Genomic DNA, 27697 nt, shown 5'->3' with positions numbered 1-27697 from the left:
ATCATTATTCTAACTGTCTTGAAACATCTCTTTCTATGCCCACTCTGGACATCTTTTTTTTTTTTTTTGCATGTAGAGTACATTTACATGATCATAGACTTGAACAAGCACAGAGATAAAAATGAGTCTAAAATATTATTTCTTTGTAGAATGGATCCCAGGAATCTGATGGATAAACTGGTGCCTTCAACACAATAATTCAACCTAATGTGAGAACATCCTTTGACTTGAAGAGAAAATTTTCCCTTCTAAAAACCAGAAGTGTTCTAAGCAGATTGATGGTCTGCCTGTGTTACTCTTCTTGGCTCCAGACTCTTGGTGGGGGGAAAGAATTCCAGATCAACTTAAGTCCTAAAAGCTTGTTTCCATTTGAGTACCTGAAAATAGTCAACAATCATCTCCATTTTACATTTCATGTAGTTTATGAGACAAGAAAATTCCCTGAAGGTCTTAGCAGACTCACAGACTAAAGTTCCAAAGAAGGTTGGCCACCACTGATCAGAGGCACAACATACTGTTGAATTCATTGACATTTTCATTTTATGCATTTAGCATGCAATATCCTCTCCAGATGATATAATCTGTTGCTTTTACAGTGCATAATAGTAGGCAGCATATTTTTTTTCTAATGCAAGGGAATGTAAAAAATAACTGTGCCAAGAATGAATTATTGGAATTTAACACACAAGCTGCAGCTGGTCACTAAAACCCATTTGTGACTTGTCAAAGAAATGTGTGGAATCACAGAATCATTTTCCCAGTTGTAGCTGCCTATTCATGTGTGCAGAAATTGAACATTTCTGATTGGATTTATGAAAGAGAAAGACTTCTCCAAGAAACTCCTTTGAGCACTCAAAATACCAAAATAACAAATTTGAAAGCCATCATATTGCATTTGTGCTTCACTCCTCCTTCACGTATCAAACTGCCTCAACAAGTTTCAAACTGCTTTTTCAGCAATACAAATCTTAAGTAAAGGATGAAATTGGGGTATAGCAAAGAATTTCCTCAAGATTGTTTAGATAGTCTGATATGGACCTAGGAAAATTAAGACCAGCCCCCTCCTGAAATGCAATGAGCACAAAGTTTACAGACTCAGTTATCTCTGTTTCAAGATCTATATACTGTTTATGGACCAGCTAGCTAGCCACCAATCCAGCTGGGACCTGATGGTCATTCATTTCAGCTACAACCTCCTGGCCAGTGTAAATGAGATCCCTTACTTACCTCCATTGCCACACTTGTTTCCACTCTTTTATCCCAGGGTGGCTAGAAGGCATTATAGCCTACATACTGGCTTCACCAGGAATTCGTGCGGTCTGACACTGGCTGCTACTCAACCAAATTTACTTTCTTACTAACTGCTTATGGTGATTCTGAACAACTGAGAAGCATCACAGGTTAGGCCCAGGTGATTTTGATATACAGGCAGGTTGAGAACAAATGTCTTACTTAATTCTTGATGACCATTCCAAACCTGTTCTATTCTCCTCACATTTCTAGTCCCACTCAATGCCTCCCACAACATGCAGTATTATGTTTTAGCCATAGTAGAAACTCAAGTATTTATCACATGGATAAATGGAAGAATAGATGGATGAATTAATATTGAGAGTTTGGTAAATTTTGTCAGTAAACCCATGTTTGGTTATTGATTACTTTTACAAGCAGCCATGAATTAGCAGCTCACCAGTATATTTTTGTTCGGCTCTCAAAATGTTGGCCCAAATGGTATTTTTAAAATATTTGAATTAATTGGCAACTTTTGAACCCTGGGAGGTTTCACATAAAAGATTGCATTTCCTACTTTTTTGGGGAAAAAAGCATGGAGATTTTAATGTTGAATTCACACACCAGCATGGTTGCCATCAGGGAAGCAGGGTAAGGCTGCCCAGTTCAGACAAGGCATACCTCTCCTGTCTGCCAGTCTTTTTCCTATTGCTTGGTACTGAGTGCCATTTGCCATTGAGCATCAGACCTGTGATTCTGTTTAACTAGTCACTTCACTTTTTATTACCTGCATGGTTCATAGTAGGCTTTTGTTTTGACCTGATCTTTATTTTGGGGAATAAAATGCTCAGATAGGAGACTTGTATTCCAATCTCACCTTGATACCAACTAACTTTGTGATTTTAGCCAAGAGTTCTGATTTTTCTTGTTCAATGTGTTCAGCTTTAAAAGGAAGAGGCTAGACTCTATCAATGGTTCCCAAACTTTATTCTCAATCCTTTTGGTACTTTTGGTAAACCTAGTAACAGGCATCCAGGCACTATTATGATGATTTTGAAAACCTAACGGAAGTTCCATATTCCTAGGATGGCTGTTTATAGCAACTCAGAATTGTATCAATTGACCAATATTAAATATGGCAATTATCAATAAAAATGAGGACAAAAAATAAAAATGGAGACAAAATAAATTGCTTTGTAACAAATTCAGTTTTCCAGCTTATTTTTTGAAATGCAGAGCCCCACAGAACTCTTAGGAAAAAAATGTCTTAATCTTTAACATTCCATCTTAATGGAATAAATTCTGTGTAAGCATTGCTGTATCCTCTTCATTCTTATGCCTATATGGGACAAATTGAAATAGTACTTATTTTTTCTCTTTCCTCACTGTTACTCTTTCTAACCCTTTTTTTCTCAATTTTTTCCTCTAATGGTTAGTTCATAAGCAATTAGCATCTCCTTATGTGCAAAGCATGAGAAATAAAATGAGGTCATTCACCTGGAGACCCTTGAACACTCACTGTCAAGCTTAGTAAATGCAAGGTAGAATTATTACTATTACTATTATCTCAACATGGAGGAAGAGAGTAAGCATGGCAGACCTTTTTACTCTGAACCATTGTCTAGTCCTTATGCTGCTATAGCTTTGATGCTCCAAGAAAATCTCTTAGGAGTATCTGTAAGCATCCTACAGGCAGGATTTTCCAGTCTCTATAGAAAGACTCTAATAGAGTCAGTTGATGTACACACACCTATGTAGGCTTGAAGGGGAGGTTTGCTTTAGTGTGACTTAAGTATCTCCAAATTAAAACCAAACTGAATTCAACACACTGGCTTAGAGCAAAGGAGAGGGGTTTCAGCACTTGCATTCTACTGCCCCTGCTCCCATAACTCCTACATCAGGAATGGTATTATGGGAGGTAAGATAAAGGGATGCCTTTGTTCATAGCGAGAACCAGTGAGCTTCTGCATCATACAGGGCAGCATCTCCCTCTCTCCAGTTCTCATAGCCATTCTCTTCACTACATCTGATGAGTTATTGCTCCTTCCTGATACTGGCTGGTTTTCTAGCCAGGGCATCTGTTGGACTTATTTCAGACTGATGTCATCTACTAATTAAGGAAACATTCCTTGAATCTGAACCCTGAGGCAACAGCCGGCATGATACTTGAGAGAAAACTGTTAGTGTAGCCAAGTGAAATCGGAAGCTCCAGGACGGAACTCGCTGGGCAAGTAGGTGAGGGAGACTGTCCCAGAGACCCTAGTGGGGCAGGTAAGTGCAAAAATTATGTTCACTGATGGTATCATTGGCAACGCTGAGGACAAAAACATGTCTTTGGCTTATCAGTCAACTGTTTCTGGTACAGAACCAATCTGGCTGTGGATTGTTAAGGATCCAGCTGATTTTTCATGAAAGCCAAATGGGATAATACATAAGTAAAATTAAAGATTTTTAACCCGTTCTCAGACTCCCATAGAGAAAAAGGCCCCAAGCAAACTTCATATAGGATGCAACCAAAGCTTGTTTCTTAATGCAATTTGCTCTGGAAGATAAAAATATCTTTGGAGAATTTCATCAAATTTGTTTTTAAGCACATTTTTTATTCATTGTGTTGTAAATCCCCCACATCTGGAAATAGTGACTGCTAGATCTAATTGTACTATTATTTAGGTATGTTTTTGGGGGTGGGGAGGGCATATTATATTTTATCCATTAGGTTTTGTCACTCATTAGAAGCAGTTACCTGGTGTGCTGTGTTGAAATGGATTCTGAAGTTGTAACTAAGACTACCCAAGTGACCGTAGCACTGTTAGCAATATCTTCTGGGGGGGGGGAGGGCGGGGTGATGGGAATAATGGCAGATACATTCTATCTTTTGAGTAAATGATCTGGTATTTCCTTGAATTCAAAATTTTGGCACTTATTTTTTAATTAGCTATATTCCATATTTACAGTACAGAAGGCTACTGAGAAATACTTATCATCTGAACAAGTGGGATTAAATATTACCTGTTCAAAGCAAAACCTCTGGGAAAGTAAAAAGAACAAGAAGCAGAATATGAAAACAATTTTATTGGGAAACCTATTCCACACACATCTCTTTTATCATGTCCTCATTTTCTCACCCTTAAAAATTGAGATGAGCAGAACATTTTCAGCTGGAGAAAAAAAAAATAGTTACTGTCAAAATTTCAATCAATAGTGAGATCATTGCTAACCAATCACACATTCTCATGGAAAAGAAGTTAGTGGAAAATCTTATTCTGACAATTTATTGACAAACATGCAATATGGCTGGAATAACAAAAGCTGAAAAGATGATAAAAATATAAATATATCTGACTACACAATGCTGCTGCTGATAAGTTCACATTTATTGAGCATTTACCATGTGCCAGGCTCACTTCTAAAAACCTTCCATGTAATAACTCCTTTTATAACTTTCAATGAGTTTTAGTTTAATGACTTTAATGAACATATGCATTATCTCATTTAATTATTATGCCAATCCTAAGAAATAGGCATTATTTTTAATCCTAATTTTACAAATAAGAAACTGAAAAAATAAAAGGTCCAGCGACTTGCCTAAGGTCATAAAGAGTAAGTGATGTGGGCGCTTGAATCCAGACAGTCCCATTCTAGAAACCCTGGGCCTAAACCATGACATAAGAGTGCGGAGCAGAGTAAAGACCTTCCACAATGAGCCTTCCAAATCTGAATCCCTGAACCTGGGCAAAGCTGGGGTGAAGCAGGGGCTATTCTGGGAATGGTACATGAGCCTTTATTAACAAGACTTTTGCTTCCTCCAGGCTTCAAAGGAAAACTCCAAAGGGCTGTTCTTGGCTGTTGTTCTCAGCCCATTGTTGCACTCTCCCAGTTGGATGACCTTCTTATATGATTTGGGAGGGTATTAGGTATTTTAAACATCAAATGGAAGTTCAGACAGTTTGTCCAATTTGCTTTGACACGGGAGAAAAAGAAATGATAATGTCTAGCTGCATTCTGGGGTATGATTATCTGTGTTCCAACAAATCCTCTACTTTCATCTCCTTTGTTTTCAAAAGCTCTTCTACCATATACAATCTCCTTTTGCTGGGGCCCGTACCTATTATTTGAAGGGATGATGAAGTAGTAAGTCCTGCTAGAGAAATGGAATTTATATTCTGCTCTGCTCCAAAGTCACATACGACTCCAGTATTGAAGACAATGAGTTTATTAAAGTCATTTAATGGGTGCAATCTAATTTCTTTCTTTCAAATGTGGAGGAGCCAGGCAGGCTGGAGAATAGTATTTTGGATCTTCCAAGGTTTCCTTCATAAGTCATTGACTTAGAGTCTTTAGAGGCATTGGAGAAAAAAAATCTGTATTTGGAGAGAAATGTTTAATAATAGTTTGATAAGAGGAAAGAAGAAACAAATTTATGCCTCTATATACATAAGGAACATGATTAATGGCACCCCATGGAATCGGAATTTTACAAAGGATTCTGTTTGTAAATTGATCTTCAGAAAATGTTTACCTGATAGCTCCCAAAAACTAGTCTTTCATAAAAAGTTCATACAAGGAGCCCTCAAATCATATATTTATCTCACTGGGATTGCATATGGTATCAGATGAGTGTCCCTATAAGGTAAGAGGCTGAGGCAGTCAGGCTTCTAGCAGGAAACAGATGGCACACTGAAACTGGGTAATATGTGAGTTCAATGAAGGGCATATTTTCACAGGTGGGAGGAGGATTTGGGAAATCACAAGTAATTATGCTCTACTCTGAGACACTTATATCCCAAGTGTGAGATAATATGGGAGACACATCCCAAGACTTGAAGGGCAAGGACACTTCCAGAAGAAAGGAAGAGAGAGATAAGAAGCAGCCAGGTGCCAGGGATTACAGAGTTTTGTTCTAGGTCCACCTCAACAAGCCCACAGAGTGAGAATCAGGGGAATAAATTCCCAGACCTCACTCTCTCCTTCTGGTTTGCTGAGCATGTTCTCCAGTGGGATACCCAACAGAAGCTAGCATGCCAGGGCACAGAGCGGAGCACAGAGGAACAGAACCAAAGGACAGTGAAGAGTAAAGGGGGAGGATGCCCATCAGAGAGCTTCTTTCAGGTGCTGCTTTGCCTGAGGCAGAAGGAGGGAAGGAAATGCTAAGCAAAATGAAAGATGGGGTGGGGGGAAAAGCCAGCCCCATGCATGAGGGTCTCCTCCTCTGCCACTGTGGTTTATATAACCACCAGTCAGAGCAGGCCTACTGAGAGCCCCTCTTCCTCTCTCATGCAACCCTCATAAGTAACTCTTTTGTACCTTATTTCTAGGGCCCCTGCTCTTAGCACTGTCATAAATACTACTGCTTCCTTCCCCCTGAGGAGTTCTCTGATGGTAGTTTAAGATACGAGATCTCTCAAAGCTACTTGATTTTCAATAGGGCACAGTTGAGGATGCAACATTTCCTAAGACTCAAAGGGATATATTAATATATCTAGACATTTATTATACACTCTGAAGAATATAGAGAGTATGTATTAAATACCCATATATACTTGGCTGATCAGCATCATGCTAGAGCCTGTAGAAAATATAGAAGCAAAAGGAGGTGAAATATATTTAAGGAGATAACTGCTTAAATTGCAGTGGTCACAGTATTTTTCTGCAGAGTTCCTTCCAAATTACATCATTTCTGTATTGGGTCTGCCCTCCTGATCCTTCCCTTTCGGAGCTCTTTGTACGTCAGTAAACAAATATTTATCGTGTAACTTCCATATGCCAAGGATTGTTCTGGGCCCTCTTGGGCTATGTCATGCTCAGCTAATCTGTATGCAGATTTCTGGACAATGATCTAAATTCAGTTCCCTTTGATATTCCAGATATTTAAAGAGACCCCTGTTCTTTCCTCATGGAGACTCAATGCTCTACTCTATGTTTCACAATTTCATGCCTATAAATATCAATTTAGGCTTCCTATATTTTCCTCATTCTGGGTGAGTTAGACTATACAATCACACTCAAACAATGTACCTTGCCATGTCAAAATCATTACCAGAAACTATCATGAAGAATGAAATTAGACTCGATTTTATCTGTACCAGATTAAAAGCATGACACTAATGACACATAAGAGTGGCATAAATTTGGAGTTCTCAAATAAGAACTTTAGCTTGGAGAAAAGAAATTTTAAGGGAAAATGAAGTGAATTAAGGAACTGAATCAAATAAACTGATTGGGTTCTTGTCTACTTGAGGGACCTCAAGGCCAGAGATAATGTGGGATATCCTCACCATAGCCACAATTATTTCAGCAGATGAATGAAAGAAGGGACATTCCAGATGGCACTGACAATGTGAGCAAGGAAAGAGATGCATGGTTGACTTCCATATAAGGGAATTAGGGGGATGGAAAGATTTGACTAGAAGAGAGGATTGGATCCTGACAGTAGAGAATCTTTAATGTGTGCTAAGAAGTATGATAGATGATGGGAAACATTTGAAAGGTTTTATATATTCTTTAACAAAGGAATAAAGTAATCAGAACTACAGAGATATAGTGATCTTGAGTTAGAAATAGTAAGATGACTTGGTAGATTGCAGAAATTGGGTACAATGATGGAATGTGGAATTCAAGCTACTTATGTAAAGTAAAAGAATGTTCAACAAGGGCTCAGAAATTTTACTGGTTATCTAAATAGGATAAAGCCCTACAAATTTAAGAGGCATTACCAGAGAGGGAATCTGTAACACATTTTAGCTTTATGGCCTTGTTCTATGTCATCCCATAAACAACGAAGAAGAAAGGCAAAAAGGGACAGTTCGTGTACCAATCTGGAAGCATATGAGAAATATGAACAAGAGAGGTGGTGTGCAACTCCATGTGTTTCCGTGTAACATGAAGTCCAGGGGGAGGCAATTTCTCTGTCACTCAATCCTCCTCCAGCCAAAGTTAGTAATCATTTACCTGCCCAACATCCTAAATTTCAATAAAACTGAAGCAGACATTACCTTTTTGATGTTGAAGAGAGGCTGACAATCCATGTCAAGATTTGATTCAAAGTGCAAAGCAATGCTGATGAGAAACATAAAGGCCAGATTACTCCATCTCTCTGGTGTCACTGTTCAACGCTTAGGGCCCTTGTGATCCCTATCATGTTGTTGCAGGTTATAACACTGAAGCAGGCGCTGCCAGAAGATTGGAAGGTAGAGTGGACAATGGGCTTCAGTGTCCTAACAGACCTCTCCCTTGAAGTATAGTCAAGAAATGATTCACTTTCAACTCACTAGAATGTCAACTCCTTGAGAGAAGAGAATAGACCTGCTTTGGCTCAATTCTGTATCTCTGGTGCATGGTAGGTAGGCACTCAGCAAGCATTTGGTGGGTGCATCATCAATTTAATGAATGAAATCTAAATAAGCCTTTAAATATACATTATTGTTAAATGAATATATTTTATAGAAAAACATTATATACTACACATTACACATGCACACATGCATTCAAACTAACACACCATAGTAATTACTGTCACTAGAATTTAACTCAAAAAATAAATTTAAACCACATATTGAAAATAGGTAACTATGTGAAAATAAGAACTGAGCTGTGAACATTAAGATTTATATACTTCTAGTAAAAATGGTTGCTAGAGTCACCTTTCCTTGTGATTTCTTTCTTAGACTGCATTGGTAATCTCATTTTCCAGACCGGCCCAAAGCTGCTGTCCTAGTAGCAATTTTCACTGTAAAATCTCAGAAGGAAGATTTAACAAAGAACAAATTGGGACAAGGAGAAGGGAGCTCGGCAGGAATTGCTGAGCAGGGTCCCTTGCTCCTCCCGGGTCCCCCCCTTGGGGAAGAGCACCTCCATCCCCCAAGCTGCCTCAGCAGGGAAGCCAAGGTGCTGGAGGTCCCTGTCAGCCCCACAACCAAGCGGTTAGCAAAGCGTGGCTGTTTCACAGTGATTTTCACATTACGCCCAGTGGGGGGGAGTGGAAACTGGAGGCCAGGGGCTCCACTTCGACCAAACACCCCTGCTATGGCTCCATATACAGCTGCAAGGTTTTGTTTGCTGAGAGAATTGCCCTGTGACAGAAGCTTTGGGGAAACTTTCACACTTCTCTTCTGTGTCCATCATGTATCCACCCCATGGCCTTTGCCCTCGGCCAGGCAGGCATCACGTGCGACTGGATCATGGCAAAGCCCCCCAACCGATGCCCCACCTGCTTGTGGTCTTCCTCCTCCCTGTCCCTGCTCCGTTCTTTTAACTAGAAAAATCATTTGTTTTTTTCTCTTTACAAATACTTCAGCGGTTTCTTTCTGAAGCTATGTAAAACACTAAGTACTTTTGCTTAGAAAGCGAAACCTCTGCAATCTCCCTTTTATCTGTCTGTCCAGCTCCTCTCCCTCAGCCTCTCCTTCCCCTGTCACTGCTCCCACAGCAGTGTTACAATATCATTCTCCGGCAGCACAGAACTCCTATCTCTGTGTCTCTGTGCTTACTGACCCCCTCTGCCTGGAATGCCTGTCTTCCTTCTGTGTCCTTCTCCTTCCAACCCAAGCACCACCATCCCTGGGGAGCACTTGGTGCCAACCTAAGATAACCAAGAGACGACGACATTTGGGAGCTACATAGCAAAATACTTACTTTCCGCAATTCCAAGTTCTCATCTTTCTCTTTTTGAAGAAAAGTTCTCATCTGCTTTTCTGTTTCTTTATTTTTACCCAGTATTCTCAATGTATATATTTTATGGTGTTCAGCTTTGAGGAAAATAAAGTCTGCCTTCAGAAGTTTGCAGTCAAATTGTTGAGCTAACTTGTGAACTGTATCAGGCCTTTCTGGGGTGAATATATTTATCATTGTCATGAACCCACAAATTCAGGAAGACCCCTAATATTTGCATGCTGGGCAACTAGCACATTCAAGTCACTTGGCAAAAGAACCATTCTCTTGTGTTACGTGTTTTGTGATGTAATATATGCTATCTCATTTAATTATCATGATTATTACAGAGGAAGAATATGTAATCATTAATATATATTAAAGATCTCCCTCATTATTCTAAAGAATATAAGCTCTTCATATTAAAACAAAAAATGTGACATCTATTCATGCTGAGGGTCTAGAATACTTAAGAAAAAAGCAAGGCAGCCCTAACTAACAGTTTAGTAGATAAACTTATAACATTTACAGTTACTGGCTCTTCTTTATACAGCATATTAATTCCATTTTACTTCCACATGATCACAGGACAGAAGCAGTAGTTCCTGCTTCATATGTTTTTCAGGTTCAAGTCAGACGGATAAGTTAGGCCTGAGACTGACTCTGACCTCATGGGCTTAGGCCACGTGCCCACCCTTGGATGAACCACCATCACCAGGAGAATTTGGTGCATCAGTCAACGTCGGCCTGGGCCCCATGCTCCATCCCTGGGGCTTGGAGTGGCATCCCACACAGACAAAATGGACTAAAATAGGGGACGTGCATGCCCAAATAAAGAAATATGATCTGCTGCTGGAATAAGACAAGCTCTATGATAAAGAAGCAAATAAAAATAAACTCCCATCTGCCAAATCTCACCACTTTTTGCAGTAAATACTCCACCCTTTTCACAATTGGGAAATCTTCCCATATAAGTGTGGATAGCATTTACAGGTATTACAGCACCGAATTTGTAGTGTCTGTTCTCTGCAGGTGGTTTAGTTTCTCCAGGGTACTAGGCCTGTTTTTGTATACCTGCTACCAGAAAGAGGTAAGAGGTGAATAAACATAGTCTAACCAACTAGCATTTTTTAAAAATCCACTGCAATTCACAATTTGTAGTATCTTATAAACAATTGCTATCTTCTTTATATATTAACATTTATAGAAGTATAATCTGAAGCTGGATGTAAATGAGAATTCAACACCTAGTCCTTGATCAATACCTTCTATCTACTCACTGTTAAGTGTTTCTTAACTTGACCTTTTTTTGCAACTTCTGCAACTTCACTTTTTAGAGTCAAATGCCTTCCTGGTCTTGGTCCAGAAAACTCTTGAACTCTGCACATTTGTAGTGACCACATTACAGTACTTCGAGTGCAGGTCCTCTCCTCATGTGGTGCAAGGCAGCTCTGTTCACCTCACTCCGTCTACACTCATGATTTCTTTTTGCCTTCCCCATTGGTCTATGTTGCATTACACAGGCAGTTTGCATGGAGCTGCCCTGGTGCTCTGCCACTTGGCTGGCCGCACTCTGCCTCCTTGCCCAGTCCAGCTGCCTGCTGTAGCAGGAACCAGGCCCAGTGACCGATTCTTTGCTTCCTTGTGGCTATAACTACCTAAAATTCAAAAGAAAATGCACAAAACGTGTCAGGAGGCTGATGAGCTAAAGCTAACTTTTCTTGCCATAGGAATATCACCAAGTGCTTTGTTACTACTTTTGATGTTGCCCTTCATAACTAGAATGAGTATTTGTACAATGTACTTCACTGTTATACATGTTGGACAATTTACACTCTCTCCTAACTCCATTTTAAGAAGGCATTTCCTTTATCTCTTTCATTACTATCAGCCCAAACCTATGTGGGTAGATTTCTCAACTGCAGAAAATTTACTGCAAGAAGAGGGTGGAATATTTACTCCAAGAATGGTGAGATTTGGCAGATGGGAGTCCATTGTTATTTGCTTCTTTATCATAGAGCTTGCCTTATTCCAGCAGCAGACCGTATTTCTTTATTCAGGCACACATGCCCCCCTATTTTAGTCCATGCCGTCTGTGTGGGATGCCACTCCAAGCCCCAGGGATGGTGCATGGAGCCCAGGCTGACATCAACTGACACACCAAATTCTCCTGGTGATGGTGGTTCATCTAGAGGTGGGCACGTGGCCTAAGCCCATGAAGTCAGAGTCAGTCTCAGGCCTAACTTACCTATCTTATTTGAACCTGAAAAAAATATGAAGCAGGAACAACTGCTTCTGTCCTGTGATTACATGGAAGTAAAATGAAATCAATATGCTATAAAAAGGACAGCAGAGACGAAGCTCTCTCTGAGGATACCATTGGAAGTCTGAATGCAGCCCTACCTGGAGACATAGTTCTTCCTAGACTTTCCCCTAATATAACACAATATGATTCTTTTTTTAAAAAATGTGTTTAACCCAGGTTGAGTTGTGCTTTCTGTCAGTTGCAGAAGAAAAATTCCAGCCTGACATTGTCTGATACTCCACACTAGGCTGAAACACACAAGTGTGCTGTCAGGGTTTTGTGCCAGCAAAGGCCTATGGGAAGCAAACGTCCTCCCCGGAGACTCTCTCATAAGTTGCTTCTCATATAAGAGATCCATCCTATCTACCTCAAGCTCTTTTCCCCCTCCTCTTGATTGCTTAAATTTAATGTTTCCTCTCCCTTTTAAGAAACATTTAATATTTGACGTAATTTCCTTTACTAAAACAACTGCCAGTTAGTGATGGTTTGTTCTTTTATCAACCCATGCTTCAACTTTGCTGTAATAAATAATACCATATCATTTAAAAATTTACTCTTTCCAAGTTACAATGAAGATATACATTTCTCATTCAGCTGTCTGAGAACTTCTGTCCTTTAGGCTACAATAGTAGGAAAGAGTCCAGTTAGCGGAAACACTAATTGATCCTTAATGAATATGAAGATTATTCTGTCACACCTTCTTGGAGGTAGACTTATTTTAAAACAGATTAGCTTCTTGCTTCATTTCTATTATCTTTAGGAAACAACCAAGCAAACCATGAGAGGCACTTGGTCCTTATGATCTAATTTTGACTTCATTATAGTGCAATTAGGCAAAAGCAAGCATATTTTAAAATAAATGTCACTTGTCATAAGAGGCTTTCTACCTAGAGCATTCAAGCAATAAAGAATTAAGAATATTCAATAGTACATATAAAATAACTAAGAAAACATACAATAGATAAAGGGAAAGACTTTTGTTTTTCCTATGAATTTCTGAATGATTTCTATATATGGTTGTAGCAATGAAATTTAAGGTGAGAGTCATAATTTCCCTCTACTCGTCAATGAAAAAAATGTTAAAATATTGATCATAAACACTGCTCTCTCCCCGAGGAGGAAATGTTTGGCTCCATTTAGACAGGCAAATAGTTTAGAATGTCTTTTAAGTATAAAATAAACAAAACAATTTTCTTTCTCAGGAAAGGTTATTTGATATAGTTTCTGCTACCCCTTCTATGCATATCCTCTTTAATGAGGTAATACTGTCTGCTCATTTCCTGTCTGGGGACTCTCTGCAGAGATAGAGTCCAAGCATGTTTATTTACCAGCTACCATTACTTTCTTCAATTCCCAGCAGGTCTTTCTTTTTTTTTTTTCCACCCACGGACTAAAATAAGGGTAAAAAAAATGTTGCAGATACAACGTGCCGCTTCTAATCATACATGAATTACTTGCTTATGTGCTTGCCTTGTCCAACACATTTTCAATTTTCGTCAACTGATTTTTCTGAATTTCTCTTAGATTTGAGTGAAGCAAATGAAATTTCGGTTCCCTCTCGCAGCTTTCAACCATATGGCAAAATTTGATCACCAAAGTCCCTAGGAAGAACACATTTTTTAAAAACGGTGGTTTTTGTGTGTTTACCTCTCTTGGCCAGGAGGCCTTTTTCTTTTTTCTTTACCCCCTCCCCAGCGTCTTTTTCTTTCCTTCGCGGTTTCCACACAATCCCAGAAAATCTTTTGTTCATTGTCAGGTCAACAAGAAGCCAAATTAAAAACTAACAACTTTTGAATTTCAACAACCAGACAAAGTGAAAGTTGACTAAGAAGGGGGGTGAAAAAAGGAAAGGGGGGAAAAGACCCTAAGGAAAGAAAAGGCCAGCTGAGGGATTTGGAGGGCAGCAGCTCCGGAGGGGCAAGGCTGCCTCGTTTGATGTGGGAGGTCTGAGCACAACCTGCTGGGACGCTCCCTGGGACATCTCATTAACCGTGTCATCAAAGCCCCCTCAGGTCCAGCGAATCATAACATTATCTCTGACATTACCACACAGATACAAGGTTCCCGAGGCAGTCTATAAACATGCCTGTACTAACCAATTCATCGTGGCTTGACACCCCGGCAAGGGCTGGATGCCCTTTAGTGAGCTCCGTGAATTGCCCCAGTCATTCATCAAAGTTTCTTGGAGTGCATTTCACACAGCATTAAATTTAATTAAAGCAACATTGACTGCATTGTAATCCTTGGGAGGCTTTTTGTCAGAGAGATCTGGAACACTTTCAGCTTCAAATATCTATTGTTTTCTTGGAGTTTTTCTTGGTTGTTGGGTTTTGGGTTTTAGCTTATTTTCTTAAAGGTTGGCTATCCGGATCAGACTGAAGGGACGCTGACCTCTCTTTCATTGCTTTTCTTTTCTTCCTTGTTTCTTCTTCTTTGGCTGCTGCTTCTTTCCCTTCTCTTTCTAATTTCCAAACTCAAAAAACCTAAGAATCCTTTATCTCTGTAGTTGCACGATAATGGGTCACAGTAAGTTAAATAGCTTTGTGACCTCGATAATGCCATTTGCACACATTAAGAAAAAGTGGGCATGCACAAGCACACAAAAACACATTCTCTAAAGGAGATGCACTCACTTTTACACTGAAACACACCAAAAGCCTAGCACATGCTTGGAGGGCTCCACATACGCATTGCATTTCAATTGGAAATTGCTTGAAGATGCTATTTTAAAATCTGAATGTTGTGCAGTTAACGGTTAACTGTACATAATTTTCCTGGACATTTGGTGTCCTCAGCAATGTTTTTAAATAAAAGCCCTCAATGTCTTTTCATAAGCAAAGCAAACTTGATGGTAAGTAGAGGAGAGCATACCCAAGAAAAACCAGTGAGCTATTCTAATATGTTTTAGTGCTCGTACTGCAGCCGAGTTATTTATGGAGTATGTGAGAGTGTGTTCCAGTGTGTGTGGTACAATGGGGGTTACTTAAGCAGGCAGGGAGAGGGAGGAAAATGAAGAACAAAATGAGAACAGAATATGCCTTTACCTGGTGATGTTTTCTGGCTACATTTTTAAAAATTTATGCATAGTGAGCTTAATTCTCCCTCAATACCTCCCCTGACAAAAGCACGCAGAAAAATCCAAGAATTAAGGCCAAATGGCCTGATTTTATTATGGCAATTTGAGGCTAGTATAATCTGGTTTAACCGAAGTCAGGTTAGACTAATTGGAGAGTTATTTTTTTCCTTTCAAAGTCTATTCACATTAATTGTATCTGTTTTTTTCCACTGTTGTGTGACTGTACTGGATGACTTGGTCTCTCCATTAAGCTTCTACATGTTCAATTTTATGAATTCAGTGCATGAGCCCTAATAGGCACTAGTAAATAGTTAACATACATATAATCTGTTTTTCCAGGAAAGGAAAAGTTACTTCAATTTTATGTTTCAGTTTCTTGGACTGCAAAATGAGAATAATAAGATCTTTCTTAATGAGTGCCAAAAGATACTGTAAATGACAAAATAATATATAGGAAAGTTTTTTTAAATGGAATAAATAAACATTTATAATTTGTAAAGTGATTTTTAAAGTAAAATACTAAGTAAAACAATACAGAATTGTGGGTTTTATTCTACATTAAAACACTTAAACCCTGATGAATAATTTGAAACTCAAAGCACCACATACTATCTTTGGAATTTGTATGATAATGATAGGGAGAATGGGGGTTTGGGAAAGAGGAAGATGAGAAATTACAAAGGACTGATAGACATTTGGCCCCAAGAAAAGAAAAAAAATAGGTTTAACATCATGCAATTATGTAGTAAAAAAACTAGACTCCAGAAATGAAAACACCGTTTAACGTAAGCATGTCTGATTCAAAAGGATGCCAGGAGGAAATCTGACTTAGAATTATTAATGATCAGTGTTCTGATATACAGTAGTAGATGTGTCTAATTGTTCAAAGAACAGATATGAGCAGTGCTGTGATGGATGGCACTAGGTCTGGAGTCAGGCAGGCTTGGGCCCAAACCCCATCTCCACATCTTGTTGGCCATGCAACAGTAGGCAACTTACTTAGGTTAAGAGCCTTGATTTCCCGTCCATAGTAAGAGGATGAACTTAGAATTTGTTACAAGGATTATAGAAATTAATATATGCAAAGCCTTTGGCAAAAAGATTGGTGTGATGTAAACTCTGATTCTAAAGGAGAAAGTTGAAAGTAGAAGGTTGTTTTGTGGAGCCTAACTAGTTTCCAGGAGATTAACAATAACAAGAGTCACAGTCTATTCTGACACTTTCTGGACTATGAAAGCATCACCCCAAATGCCCCAACCAACCCCTCTGTCCAGGATGGCAATGCTGATTTTACAAAATTTTTGGTGGCTTTCATGAAATAGGAGAAAACCGTTGCCCTCTGGGAGCCAGTTTGTAACACCAGCACAGAGTGGGATCAGAGAAGAACTGCGCTGTTTCCGCCTTTGAAAGGCGATAGATGCCCATGCTGGCAAGGCGACTGGATTGGATATGTCAGCATCAGCATGTGTGAAGAAGCATATCTAGAAGGCAAGAATACTTAGCCACTTAGTTTTAGAAAAAGATAAGTCAATGAGGCAAATATTGTCAATGGCCACCCTAATATTCCCTGGGAGAGAGTTTTATCAGATGGACTTTATTTTAGCTTCTTCTGGTGTCTTCCTCTATGACAAGATGGAAGCAAAAGGCTCTCTTAGCCTGATACAGCTCATCATACAGCCATTCCTACTTCCATTCTGACTCCATAGATCTTCTGCTGATGTGAGTGTGGCTATGGGGGAGAATGTGCCAGTCATGTGGCTTTTGGTGTTTGTAAACTTAGCTTTCTGGTGTTTGTTTGTAAACCTAGTTTTCTTACTGTACACAGGCATTTCTGGTGTTTCAGTGAACCATTTCAGTCTTCTGCCTTTGAGAATCAAGCCTACCATTTGTATTTTTGACAAGTCAGTTTTCTATAATGCTGTGGGCTACAGTCTACACTGTGATGTGCCCACTGTATTAGCCAGGGTTCAAGCAGAGGAGAGCCAAGATGGAGGAGGCCTGTGTTAAGATATGAGTTACAGGGAATTGTTGTGTAATTGTGGAGGCTGGTGAGGCAAGTATTAAATTCACAGGGCAAGCTATTAGAAAGGGCGGGCTGGAAGTCCTGGACAAGGATTGAAGCTGCTGCCCAGGGACATAATTTCTTCTTCATCCAGGGAAGCCTCAGCTATACTCTTTGGGTCTCTCTACTGATTAGATCAGGCCCACCTAGATTATCTAGGATAATCTCCCTTACTTAAAGTCACCTGATTATGGACTTTAATCACATTTATAAATCTCTTCACAGCCACTCCTAGATTAGCATTTGATTGAGTAACTGAGGACTTATCCTGGCCAAGTTGACATATACAACTGACCATCACAGCCATCAAGCTAAGACTGAGAGTAAGAGTCTAGACTGTTACATGCCTCATTGTAAGATTGGGTACCATACCCTAGAGTGTGTATCCCAAAGTGAGATTGAGAGCTAGATGCAATAGCGTGATAAGTCTACCACATAATATAGGTAACCTGGGGGTCAGCTGCATATCGGGTTTACTGTCTTTGTCCTGCAATATCCCCAAATCACCACTGAGCTCTCCATATTTCTAAGGCAGTCCCTTTTTAAAAAATATTGTGAATAATATAATTGTACATACAGAAAGTAACAGTGACTACCTCCTAAGAGTTTGGCTGTGTTTAGAATATCTCATTGGTCAGATTCCATCTGACTCTGTGCATCCACATTTTTGACATTTTAAGACCAATTCCTCTACCTATGATCTCCAGTTGCCCCCACTTTCTTGGGAATCTCAAACTATCAATAACCTTTTTCTCTTCTGTTTCTTTATCTGTTTGGGATGATCCTATGCAATTATTTAAACTTTATCCAGTTTCTCCCATTTGAAAAACAAACAGAACTTTTCCACTCAACTCCCCCTGCCATCCTCTCTTCTGTTCCATTTTGACCTCTCAAATTAGTTATTTGTATGTCTTATTTTCATTTCTTGGCCCACCCTTTCTACTTAAACCCCTCCACTAACTCTACTGTGATGGCTGACATCAAAGTCTCCAGTGACATTCATGCCACTAAATCCAATAGATAGTTTAGGATTCAGCTAACAACAGTGTCAGACAGCACTGACCATTCATTCCTCTTTATAGCACCCTCTTACATCTTCCAACACTTTATAACACATGTTATTTTATACACTCTCCTGGGTTTCTTCCTGGATTTTTGGAGACTCTTTCTCAGTCCCCTGTTTTTTGCTTGTTGTCTTCTTTACCTAGAATTTAATGGTTAGATTTCCTCAGATCTATGCCAAGACTTCTTCTGGTTCCTGGCTCAGATTTTTATCTGCATGCTGATGATTGTCAAATTTGTAACTCTACTTTTAAACCAATTAGAAATTATTTTGCTATAATTAATAAGAAAAAGAGTAGCTGAAATGAATATAGTTTTATTTTTGCTCCATAAAGCCTGGAGGTAACTTTTGCTGGCATGTTTAAGATGTTCAATTGCTGAAATCTTTATGATTTTCTTGCCTTTTCTTTCATGGCCACCATTTGGCTGCTGAAGGTGCAGTCATCATATCCATATTCAAAGAAATGGAAGAAGGCTGAGGTGAGATAGTACCTGTACCAAGGAACAAAGCTTTCTGACAATCCCTTAACACACGGCAGCTTGTATCACATGACCAGATCTTTGTCACATGACCATCCTTATGTGCAGAAGAGACAAGGAAACTTGTGTGTTGCCTATCCAGCCTGTGTAGTAGATGTGAGGGGAAGAGCAAAGGGTTGGGAATGGGTGTTGGGAAAGCCAAATGATAATTCTTCCACACATTGCCAGACCTTTCCACTGAGCTCCCAACTGCCTCCTTAGCCTCTCCATTTGGATGTTTTCAAAGCACTTCAGAAGCAACACACCAAAAACTTAATTCATGATATTTACTCTGAATCTGGTCCCCCACTAGTGCTATCTCAAGAACTCACACTGTTATTCATCCAGCTACAAAAGCAGCTAACTGGGACTGTTATCCTTGACAGTTCTATTACCCCCACACAAGCAAGCACACACACACACATCTGACACATTGCCAAGTCCTATCAATGTAGACCTCTAGATATTTTTCAAATCCCTTCACTTTCTTCCGTTTCAGCTACTACAACCCTAGTCCAACTTAACATTATCTCTTTCCTGGACAGTATCCTCTCATGCTGGCCTCTATCTCAAAGGTTCTCAAAGTGATGTTTTTAATAATAGCTTAGATCATGATCCTCTTCTGGTCATGGCTTTCAATTACTCTTAAAGTATAAAGTCTTAAAATAGATAGTATGACCCACATGGCTCTTCATGGTCTGCTCCCTCCTTTCCAGCTTCATCCCTCACCCACTCCTCTTTGCTTCCTGAGCTCTTCATGTCCTAGAATGCACCTTATGTCTTCACACCTCAGGACCTAAATCCTTTCTGATTTTGTTTTTTAATCTAGAACATTCCCTTCCTTCAAGTATTTGATTCCTACTTACCTTCACATCTGAGCTTAAACACTAAGAATGGAGAAGACATTCTTGATACTTAGATCAAATTACATGTTTCTGTTAAAATCAAAGTTTCTAGTTCTTTTCTTTCATGGCTTGTATCACAGTTTGTAATTATGTATTTATTTGCATGACTATTTGATTAACACCAGGTTCCCCCACTAGAATGTAAGCCCCTTGAGAGGAGAGACCATGTTTATTTTTTTCATTACTTCATCTCTAGTGCCTGGGCTGCTATCAGAATTAATATATGTTTGTAGGAATTAATATATATTTGTTGAATAAATATTGTCACAGAATTGTGTTTGTACATTGGAAAATGTAATCAAACAAAAAAAGAACTTATTGATTTCTTACTATGTATCCAGCACCATGATAAACAGAAATAAAAAAACTACTGGTGAATGTGAGAGGACAGGATTTGCTAATCCTTTGTAAGGGAGAACTCAAAGAAATGCATTTTGAAAGTCTCTGGTACTTGCTGCATCTCCCCATCTAATTCTGCTGACCACAGCAACTGGAGAGTTCGGAATATTTAATTCAAGATCAGCTTAGATCATGAACTAAAGCCATGTATAGTCACAGTGACTTCTTCTGCCAGAAGCTGCAGAGATAGACTACTCAACTCCTCTAAGTCTCTTAGCACCCTTGCTTTGGAAAAGCCACCATGAAAGCTCATGGATGCCCACATTTCAGATCCATAAATTCTCACTCTGCCCGTGCACTCCTTTCTGTCCTCTCCAGAGCTAGAACTAAAACCCTAGCTCTTCTACCAAACCATTTTCATCTCATCATGGCAGCTACAGACATGGCTTTAAAGACACACTAGCAAATAACACTGGAATTAACTTTTTCTGCTCCTTTCTGCTTGAGATTAATGCCTGGATGTAAAAAGAAAGATTGAACCTCTTGTGAATAAGTAACCCTAATCTAGACTCCTGTACGCTCCATTCATTCTAAGCATCATTTATTCTTTGAGATGAAGGTTCACCTTATTCCTCCCAGAATTCGTGGAGTGGGATCTGATGGCCAAACTAGCACTAACTGGTTAAAGAACTCTGAAAGAAGACACGAGGAAGGGATCCATTTTAAATGAACATGGTTGCAGTAACAGATATGTTTATCTTTCATTTCTACTCAGCCTCAGCATTTCAACTTTCTTTCTGTAGTTCTTTACTTTTTCCAGTCCAGCCCTATCCTTATGAATGGAGGTGAACTGTCCACAGAGGTTTCTCTGGGGTGGGACAGATTTCATGGTGGTGCAAAGAACAGTCACACAAATTCGTAGTATTGGTGCTGGGCCAGTTCCTCCTCAGTCAGTGCCCGTGAAATCTCCTGTGTCCCTCCAGGCCCACCCTTAGCCTGCACCCCTCTCCGAAGGCCAAGCTGGATGGGGCACATCACATCACAGTGGGCACATTTCCTAAGCCCTCTTTGTCCTTATATTTGGCCAATGTTAGGAGCCTGGACAGGACATGGGATGGAGCCTGGATAGGAAGGAGATTGGAAGACCTCAAGAAAGTGAGATCTGTGTGTTTATGCCTCTGGCCCCTTCCTGGAAGGTCTCAGAGTCTGGCAGTGTCTTATTGAAATGACCTTGCTCTTAGTAAGGTTGTCCTTTCTATGGGACCCTCTCTCCTAAGTTTGGCAGTGCATTCCTGGTCTTGTTTCTCAGGGCCCAGGAGTGGGAGAGCTCTGCTCCTGCAGGTCTGTGGGTGGCTCAAGAGTCAAAGGCTAAAAGGGTCTCAGGTCTTCCCCAGTGTTGTCCAGTTCTGCTTGTTCTTTGGAATTAAGTTCAAATACACTTTTTCCTAATCTCCTACTCAACATTGAAGGAGGTAGCATTTCCATCAAGGTCTCAAGATAAGTCCAGAAAGTACCAGGTGCTCTGCTTCATCTAATGAAATGTGCAGATGGCAGCTGGTGAGTGCTGGCTCCCCAGCACTGTCCAACTGTGTCTCTGTGCCTGTTTTGGGCTCTGCATTCAGAAAGTGTCGTTCTCTCCATCCATTTCATTGAGTGTCTGCAGAAGTAGTTCCCAAATGCCAGTTCCAGGATGAATCATCTGAGGGTGGTTGTTTAAGTTATAAATACAGATTCCTGAGTCCTGGATTCTATGTTAGAATCTGGTAGGTCCTGTGTGCAGGCGCGCTGGAAGACTGGCTGGCTGGCGGAAGAGGGCTATCAGCCGTTAGGGGAGGGGTTGCGCGTGCGTCAATTTCCGCGCGGCTGATTCAAGCGTTTCTGTTGTGACAACCGGCATAAGCTGCAGGAGCGTTAGCCATGCCGTGGCAGAGTCGCTGTTGGGAGACCCTGGAGGTGCTCCGCAGTTCCGACAAAGGTCGCCTCCGCTATGACCGCGACTGGCTGCTGCGGGGCGAGGATATTTTAGAAGAAATTGTGTCTCCTCCCAAGCTATCTTCTTACTGTGGATGGGTGGTAGATCATGTCTTAGCCCATCAGCAAGAGAGCCCACTTCCCTCGAAAACTTCAGCATCCTCTAGATCTACTTCAGACCTAGACCAGCCTTCATTGGTTCCCACATCTCCTGTCACAAGCCCTGCCTTCTCACCAGCCTACTCAACACCAAATGGAACCAAGAGCAAACATGAGTCCCAGTCCACAGAATCTATGGTACTTCAGTCCCCCCGGGGGGTCACAGTGGAAGGCTGCATCCGGATGTATGAGATGGTTTACAGAATGGAAGTAGTGGAGAGGCTGAGGCACTGACAGAGGAGCAGAAGAAGTCGCGAGCCCTCTCTGAGATGGCTTCTGCACAACTGAAGCTGTATGATGAGCGGAAGGAGCTGCAGCGTCGTAAAGAACTCCAGGACCTACGGGAATTGATGGAGAAAAGCTCCAGAGAAGCCCTGGGCCACCAAGAGAAGCTAAAAGCTGAGCATCGTCACAGAGCAAAGATTCTCAACCTGAAGCTGCAGGAGGCAGAGCAACAACACCTGAAGCAAGTGGAACAGGAGCGGCTGCGGAAGAAAGGCCAGATCCGCCCGCGGAAACGCTGTGCCCGGAAGGAGGAGGTGCTGCACCTAGCCAGCAGCTGGACGCCTCAGAGCAGCACAGAGACCTGAAGGCTGACCTTTCTGCCTTCCGCACCCGAGGCAACCAGCTGTGTGGCCTCATCTTGGGGATCATCCGGGCCATTTGTGAGATGAGGGGACTTCAGAGGGACTCTGTCTTCTGTCTTTGAAATGGAGAACCTTAAAAACAAAACTGTTTTCTGATTCAAAACTGGTGCCTGCTTATTTTAGAGAATGGCAAACATCACTTGTCATCTTCTAACCTAGAGTTAGCCACTGTTACATTTTCTGTTTCTTCCCTGACTATGTGAGATTTCCCACCACAAACTGGACTCATCTAGGTAGAGTTTCATATTGTAACTTAAAAAGTACATGTTTCTTCTGGTTGCAAAATACTTTCACTCGGTAATATTTACCTGCTGTGCTTATGGCAAAAATGGAAACTTTATAGAAATGTGTATTGCTTTTCTTTGAGCACATAACTACTGTAATCATTAAAAGTATTTTGATGTTTTTAAGGTACTGTTAAGAAATGCATGTATTGCCTTGACACATAGTAGATATGAAATAAATATTTGATAAACAAATGAAATTGGATACTTCCAACGTATAGCCATACTAAAATTTATTGAAAAAAGTAATGCATGTTGAATATTTAAGTTTCTTTATTCTCACTACCATGCTTAACACAGCAGCTTATATGTCTTATCCATATTTCTGATTATTTGAGATAAATTCCTAGAAGTGAATTAGTCAAAGAATTTTAAGGTTCTTGATTCACATCCAAAAGTTATACCAATTCACGCTTGTATAAATTATATGTTCTCACCCTTAGTTCATGTCTACCAGAGTTCATGATTTAAAAAACCAACTTATATAACCTATAAATTATTAAAAACTTTAAGCATTTATCATATCTGAGGAAGAAATTAATTTTTATAGCCTGTTGTTCCCTTTGAATTCTCTCCATGGCTTTTGCTTACCTTTCTTTTTGTAAAATTTCAAACCTATATAGAAGTAGAACAGCCCAGGGGGCCTCATGCACCCATTCCCCAGCTTCAGCAAGACTGAACACGGGGCCGTCTTGTTTCATCTATACTTCCACCCACGCCCCTCCCCCAGATGGCAAACACAGAAACATGTTGGTTTATCTGGAAAATACTTTGGTATGTACCTCTAAAAGAGGTTTGTACCTCTAAAAGTATGGCCCTCGTATGTACCTCTAAAAGATAAAACTCTCTGTTAACATAACCAGATACTAATCTTATACCTAAAAAACTAAAAAGTTTCCTTAATATGACCAGATATCTAGTCATTGTTCAAATTTCTGTAATTGTTTCAAAATTTTTTAACAATTGGTTAGAAAATTAACATCCACACAGAGTTCAGCCTTTTGGTTTGCTTTCTATATGTCTTCCTCTTCCCAGATAAAAGATAGCTTACTAGATGTACTATTCTAGACTTTACTTTTTTTTTTTTCGATTTAGGGGTTGTTTAAGGAGTTTGGCCCAGTGTTTTCAGGCTGCCACCCCCAGCCCCTATTTTTTTTTATTTAAGTGTCATTGATATACAATCTTTATTTTTTGTTTTTTTAATTTTATTATTTTGGTATCATTAATCTGCAATTACATGAAGAACATTATGTTTACTAGGCTCCCCCCTTCACCAAGTTCCCCCCAACAAACCCCATTACAGTCGCTGTCCGTCAGCGTGTAGTAAGATGCTGTAGAATCACTACTTGTCTTCTCTGTGTTGCACAGCCCTCCCTGTGGCCCCCCTACATTATACATGCTAATCGTAATGCACCCTTTCTTTTTCTCCGTCCTTATCCCTCCTTTCCCACCCATCCTCCCCAGTCCCTTTCCCTTTGGTAACTGTTAGTCCTTTCTTGAGTTCTGTGATTCTGCTGCTGTTTTGTTCCTTTGGTTTTTCTTTGTTCTTATACTCCACATATGAGTGAAGTCATTTGGTACTTGTCTTTCTCTGCCTGGCTTATTTCACTGAGCATAATACCCTCTAGCTCCATCCATGTTGTTGCAAATGGTGGGATTTGTTTTCTTCTTATGGATGAATAATATCCCATTGTGTATATGTACCACATCTTCTTTATCCATTCATCTATTGATGGACACTCAGGTTGCTTCCATACCTTGACTATTGTAAATAGTGCTGCAATAAACATAGGGATGTATATGTCTTTTTGAATCTGGGATCTTGTTTTCTTTGGGTAAATTCCTAGGAGTGGAATGACTGGATCAAATGTTATTTCTATTTTTAGTTTTTCGAGGAACCTCGATAATTGCTTTCCACAATGGTTGAACTAATTTACATTCTCACTAATAACGTAGGAAGGTTAACCTTTCTCTGCATCCTCGCCAGCATTTATTGTTTCTTGTCTTTAGGATGTTGGCCATCTTAACTGGTATGAGGTGATATCTCATTGCAGTTTTAATTTGCATTTCCCTGATGGCTAGTGATGTGGAGCCTCTTTTCATGTGCCTGTGGCCATCTGAATTTCTTCTTTGGAGAAGTGTCTGTGCATATACTCTGTCCATTTTTTAGTCAGGTTGTTTTTTGGGTGTTGAGGCATGTGAGTTCTTTATATATTTTAGATGTTAACCCCTTGTCAGATAAGTCATTTATGAATAATTAATTCTCCCATACTGTAGAAAGCATTCTTGTTCTACTGATGGTGTTCTTTGCTGTACAGAAACGTTTTAGTGTGATATAGTCCTACTTGTTCATTATTTATTTTATTTCCCTTGCCCGAGAAGATGTGTTCAGAAGACTTTGCTTTTTTACACATAATTTATCCTGGAGATAACTGCTTAGCAACACGTAGAGTTTCCCTCATTTCTTTATATAACTGCATAGAACTCTATTGTGAGGGTGTGTGTAGTACAACCATAGTTTAGGCCATTTTTGATGTAAAGAAATTCTAGGGTTTTTTCTTCATTTAATCCACCTGAAATTTGTTTGATGATTCGTGGGAGATAAAGATCTTAATTTAAAAATATTCATACTGTTTTATCACCGCTTTTCCCTCCTGATTTGTAAATCTATTTTACCAAACTAAATACTACCCTGGGAGCTCTTTTACAATATTCTTTTGTTTCTTTGATATGGGTTTTGATTCTTATACCAGAATCACCCTCTTTTAGATAGAGCTGTATAATATATTTTAGTATCAAAAAGGGAAAACTTAACATGAATTTCCTGTAGAATTTTCTTGTTCTACTACCTTGGACAAGTTGGTTTAAAATGAGAGGTGTCACTGATTTACTGGACAAAACCATAAAATGTGTTTATAGGACAGAACATAGAAAATAATGTAGAATGTCTCAATTCATTTTATAATCCTGGTAGTCAAATTCTAACACAATAGCACACACACAAAAATGTGCATTTCGTTCTGATTTATGCAATCTCATTTATGAGCAAAAGTTCTAAATAAAAGATAAGTAAATTAAATTTATCAGTGCCACAAAAGAATAATGCATTATAACCAGAGGTATTAGTCAAAGAATAATGTGAAGCTGGTTCAGTTGTTATGAAATCTGTTTGTGAAATTCATTTCATTAATAGGTTAATGAAGCAAAATCATATGTTTATCTCATCTGATTTTGTGCATGTGTTCTGTTAAAATTTGATGTCCTTTCCTAATTTAAAAAACTTACATGGTAAAAAAAAGAAGTTGTGCATTACATTATACTTTAGATGACCTCCTGCTGAGTTTGAAGGGAAACAGCAAACTTTATTCTATTCTCCCTTGGTATTAGCTTCAATTTCCTTTTCGAGCTTCTCAAACATACAATAAGCTTTTGATTATCAAGATTTCAAGTGTCCTACTAGACAGCCAATGTGTATTTATGAATGGAATTACCGAAGAAGCAACCTGACTCCAGCTGGGGAACACTTCAGGGAGCCCTAAGTGATTCTCTGTGACCAGAGAGGAAGCCGAAAAGAACTTAGTGGCCTTATTTTAACAATTGTTTTGGTACCTCCAGGGAAATGCACAGAAGTGTTGCTGTGAAGCATATATTACACATTTCTTATTTATTTATTTGTCTCCCACCTCATTCCAGAAAGGATTTAAGATGGCTTACAAAGATGCATATGGTAACATGAATAAATTCACAAGAGGTGAGAAAGTCAAGGTTAAATAAAAAAGGTAGGAAAGTAAGATGTTACCAGTAATAAGTTTAGCTTGCAAAAAGTATGTCATGAAATTGTGTTAAAAGTGGGCCACCAGTTTGTCTGTTTAAAGATACCATTAATTTTGCTTTTCATAGTATTTGTGAGGTAAGAATCAAGCAGTCCCTCCAAAGAAGCATGACTGTTTCACAGAGACATGTGTCCCATGGGTCCTTGGGGATAGAATGGGTAATGTCCATAATATGCTTTATAGCAAATACTTGTGTCATAAGATTAGCCCTTATTAACATCCCCTATTATAAACTGATGAAATCATTCCAAGGCACATGTAAGTTAATGATATGGTAGGTGGGGATGCTGAGGTAAGATTTAGGGATCCAGGAATACTTATTCTTAGTAACTGACTTTATCAAGGATAGATTCTGTAATGTCTAGAAGAACTGTATCCTTGTGGCGACCATTTTCTTTCCTTGCATCCACAGATATGTGCAAGCAGAATGTTAAGTTGAGGGGAAAGCACCCTTCAGTCTTAGCAACTGTCTGTAATTGGGGAGGAATATGACAGAGGTTTGTCAAATAATCTCAAGCATGAAAATATAATTATTAACATTATAAATGATAAGCTAATGGAAACATCTAGAAAGTCAGTGACAACTTGACACAAGGTGAGGGATTTATCTAGTCATGGGTGGAGGCTGTGGTATTAAGGGGAAAAGAGAGGGCAAAGGC

At 39.5% G+C, this 27697-nt stretch overlaps 1 pseudogene; it reads left to right on the top strand.

The window, feature by feature from the left end:
- Positions 1-22029: 22029 nt before the first annotated feature.
- LOC118922995 (mRNA export factor GLE1-like) lies at positions 22030-22983 on the top strand (annotated as a pseudogene).
- Positions 22984-27697: the final 4714 nt, after the last annotated feature.

The sequence above is a fragment of the Manis pentadactyla genome, chromosome 5, assembly GCF_030020395.1.
Source record: "Manis pentadactyla isolate mManPen7 chromosome 5, mManPen7.hap1, whole genome shotgun sequence".
Classification (NCBI taxonomy): Eukaryota; Metazoa; Chordata; class Mammalia; order Pholidota; family Manidae; genus Manis; species Manis pentadactyla.
This window is presented reverse-complemented; position numbering and strand designations above follow the sequence as displayed.